The sequence below is a fragment of the Mirounga leonina genome, unplaced genomic scaffold (genome assembly GCF_011800145.1).
Source record: "Mirounga leonina isolate KUSES-001 unplaced genomic scaffold, KU_Mleo_1.0 Mir_366, whole genome shotgun sequence".
Lineage (NCBI taxonomy): Eukaryota > Metazoa > Chordata > Mammalia > Carnivora > Phocidae > Mirounga > Mirounga leonina.
The window spans coordinates 28110519-28114707 of NW_023270709.1; the positions used below are offsets into that span (position 1 = coordinate 28110519).

Here is a 4189-nt window from a genome sequence, read left to right on the forward strand (position 1 = left end):
CTCGGTAGTTAGTGTAACACCTATGGCAGTCTTTGCCTTTTCTGTGAGTAAATGTTTCTTTTACAGAAGAAGGGTAACGGAAAAAGAGGCCCTTAAGAGGAATCTTACCAGATTGCAGACTCGAAAAATGTGTGGCAGACGTAGAGGGGTTGTTTTTGCTGGTTTCAAGAATTCTGTTACCAGAAAACTCTTGTCTCTCAGCTGGCTCCAGCAGCTCGGTTGACAGTGGCTGAGGAGGGTCAGGCAGGTCTGGGAGAGGGACCAGCATGGGGGCGGGGCGTCGCCGAGGAAGTGGCTGAGTTGGATGAACCCAGACAGCAGCAGAGGAAGGGAGAGATATTTATTAAGTCCTCGTAAAACTTTTAGTCTCTTACGTATGTGTCTTTTTTTTCTTATATTTTTTGGGGCATGTACGTCTAAACCTGTGATTGTGGCCAAATCACTTAATCTCTGTGTGCCTCCATTTCCTCGAATGTAAACGAGGATGATAAAAAGCACCTGCCTAGAATTGTTATCAATATTACATGAACAGTATCTGATACATAAGTAGTATCTAAATATTTGTTGTCATTATTTCTTTTTCTCCATACCTCCCTGGGATGGGCCTGCTCTCTTGAATCATTTGTTTATACAGTGATACATTCATGATTTCATGTGTTTAATTTTTTTCCAGGTCCCAGCTCTTGCACACATTTAAGAAGTAATCTCTCAAGAAATACCAGCCCTGGGAGCAAAGGGAGAATCACTGTCTCTCCAGCTCCTACCCAGGAATACACCATTGAAATATCAACTATAGGGACCCTTTACCCCACAGGAGGGTAGTAAGTGTTAAACTTTGACATTTTGTAGTCTTCTGAAGGCTCTGGAAATAAGGGACCTGGGGAGACTTTTTTGTTTTTAACTTACTTAACAAGATCAGAGTAAGGGTGTTGTTATGAACTCAGCAGAATCTGGTTCAAAGGGAGGGTGGAGCAAGAGGGCACCCAGCACACTGCTGCCGTTTCCACAGTATGTTATTGTCCAAGAGTTCCATGTTTACTACCTGTTGTCTGAGACATAAGGTGTATATATGTGCTCCATTTTTTACTTATCTTTGACTGTTTGTGGTGGTTTTGTTTTTTTTACCTTGCAGGAATTTTGATTCTCTGTATGGACCCCAAATGTATCAGTCTTTTCATTCATTGCCTCTGGATTTGGGTTCATAATTAGAAAGGCTTTCTTACAGTGAGGTTTTAAAAGACTTCTCCCACATTTTCCTCTGGTACTTTTTATAGTTTACATTTGTAACACAACTTCAATTTATTTGGAATATTTACCTGAGTATAGACCAAGGAAGGAATCCAGTTTAACATTTTTCCAGATGATGACCTAGTTCTCACCATACATTTATTGAAGAGTCTACTCATCTTTTTCTTACTGATTTAGTACCTTTATTCTATGCTAAATTTCTCCCTCTGATTGCATCTATTTCTGGGCTTTCTATTCTGTACCATTTGTGTGTCTCACTCACCAGTAGGACACTGTCCCACTGAGACTTTATAATCTGTTAAAGATCATTTAGAACAAGTGCTCCTTCATTACCCTCCTTTTTCAGTTTTCCCAGAGAGAGTCTTGCTTGTTTATTTATCTGTGTGAATGTTAAAATCTACTTCTAAAAAATTTTATATTTTTATTGGAATAGTGTTAAATTTACAAATTAAGAAGTAATTTCTGAGTGCTAAGTGGAAGGATTTGGGAGTGCGATAGATCTAGGTTCAAATTTCCTCTCTGCTGTTTGATTAGTTGTCCAACCTCGAAAAATCTGCTTTTCAGTTTTCATATATATGAGAGGAGGATTGTAACGTCATCCTTGCGGGAATAAAGGAGATAAGAGGTATAAAATGCCTTGTTTGAAGTAAACAGAACCCTATCATGTGACCGGCTCAGGAACCACTGAGAGGGAAACCTCCGGGGCCCTAGAGCGGCCCGTCAGGTGCCCCGGCGCGGGTGTCTGCAGAAGTCGACGTCTCTGTTCGTGTCCCGACTTCCGTTCTCCCGGCCTGGAAGGTCCAGGCGGGGCGTCGTCTCGTCCTTGCTCTTGGGTTTTGGGTGCGCTCTGGGGCAGCCAGGTTGACTCAGCCGCGTGCCCTTTGCCCCCTCCCCCTGCTCCTCCTCTCCAGGTGCCGAGCCCTCGGCTCTGGGAAGGGGTGGTGGGGCCGCGTGTCCCGGGCGAGGTCCCCACGCCCCCGGCAGCCGCTCCTCTTAGTGCCGTTGACCCTGCTTGCCCTTCTCACAGGGCTGAATTTAGGGTGCGGGGCGGGGGGGGCCTCAGGGACCTCTCCAGTGTGTGACAACCTTCGTAGCTGAGGGACACGGCCAGTTCTTTCGAGGTGTTCCTGAAAACTTTTTGCCTCAAAGAAAAAAGTTAGCTGAAACTCCTTTCTTCGGCATTTTTGGTGCATTTTCCCTCGCCCCTCCCAGCCTCTTTCTTCTGTTGAAAAGATTAGAGCAAATGCCTCTCCTTCTTTTTGGTAGCTTTTCTTCGAAGTTAAAAATGTTAACCCAAAGCTATCTGGTAACAGAAGGGTATTTTACACATATCTTTAGCGTTAAGGTCATTTATTCAGAGAAAAAAATACATATATCCTTTGTAGTTGCCTGAAGTGTCAGCAGTTTGGAGCTGTGAGGGGAAGAGAAGGCACATGGAGGCGGGGACGGGAGCAGATAATTCCAGTGTGAGCAGGCTGCAGGCCCAGAGGGGTTTGGGTGGGACTAGGGAATTCTCCAAGTTTTGCTAATAATAGCACAGCAGCCTAGCCACATGCTTCCATGGTAACCATGTCTTCCGGATTCTAGGCAAGAGTCCGTGTGTCTGTGCGCCCGACACCAGTGAGCCTTTTTCAGGGTTGCCAGGAAGCTGCTGTTCAGAGGAACGTGATAGGACAACGTCACTGAGAAACGGTTCAGCTCCTGCGCCACGGAGGGTAGTGTCCATGTGCCAACAAACCTGTGCCACACTGGTGGGGAAACCTCCATACCCCATCCGACAACAGGAAGAAGGCAGCCAGGCGCTTTAAAAAATACGCGTTTGTATAAAGAAACATTCAGAGGCACAACAAACTAATAAAAATGCCAACCTCTGGGGGTGGTAAACAGAGGAGGATCATGGTGGAAATAAGACTTTCTCTTTGTTTTTTTAGAGAATTTTGACTTTTCAATTGTATATTATCTATTCAAAAACAACTCATTTTTTAATTTTTATTTTTTTGACTTTTATTTAAATTCCAGCTAATTAACATACAGTGTTATAATAGTTTCAGGTGTATAATAGAGTGATTCCACCATTCGATACTCATGACAAATGCACTCTTTAATCCCCATCACCTATTTAACCCATCCCCCACCCCCCTCCTCTCTGGTAACCATCATTGTGTTCTTTGTAATTAAGAGTCTGTTTCTCGATTTGTCTCTTTCTCTTTTTTTCCCTTTGTTTTATTTCTTAACTTCCACATATGAGTGAAATCCTATGGTATTTGTCTTTCTGTGACTTATTTCGCTTAGCATAGTACACTCTAGCTCCATCCGTGTCTTTGCAAATGGCAAGATTTTGTTCTTTTTCTGGCTGAGTAATATTCCATTGTGTATATATGCACACACCATTTCTTCTTTACCCATTCATCAGTCAATGGATATTTGGGCTCCATAGTTTGGCTATTGTAGATAATGCTGCTATGAACATCAGGGTGCATGCATTCCTTTGACTCAGTGTTTTTATATTCTCCGGGTAACTATGTAGTAGTGCAATTGCTGGATCATAGGGTAGCTCTGTTTTTAACTTTTTGAGGAACTACCATACTGTTTTCCAGAATGGCTGCACCAGCTTGCATTCACACCAAAAGTGTAGGAGGGTTCCCCTTTTTCCATATCCTCATTAACATTTCTTGTCTCCTGACTTGTTAATTTTAGCCATTCTGACTGGTGTGAGGTGGTATTTCACTGTGATTTTGATTTGAGTTTCCCTGATGATGAGTGATGTTGAGCATCTTTTTTTTTTTTTTTTTTTTTAAGATTTATCTGTTTATTTTAGAGTGACAGCACAAGCAGGAGGGGCAGAGGGAGAGGGAGGGGGAGAGAGAATTTCAAGCAGACTCCACGCTGAGTGAGGAGAGAGCAGGCACAGGCAAGGGGAGCTGCAGGCAGAGGGAGAAGC

The 4189-nt window shown here is 43.4% G+C and overlaps 1 protein-coding gene across 3 annotated transcripts in view; it reads left to right on the plus strand.

Moving 5' to 3' along the window:
- The first annotated feature begins 733 nt into the window (after positions 1–733).
- Positions 734–4189, plus strand: part of LOC117997516 (zinc finger protein with KRAB and SCAN domains 8-like) — an 8735-nt gene continuing 5279 nt past the window's right edge. For all 3 annotated transcript variants that reach the window (XR_004675836.1, XR_004675835.1, XM_034985884.1), the window contains exon 1: positions 734–821. The gene's annotated coding sequence lies outside the window, so the exon portion shown is untranslated. The remainder of the gene's footprint in view (positions 822–4189) is intronic.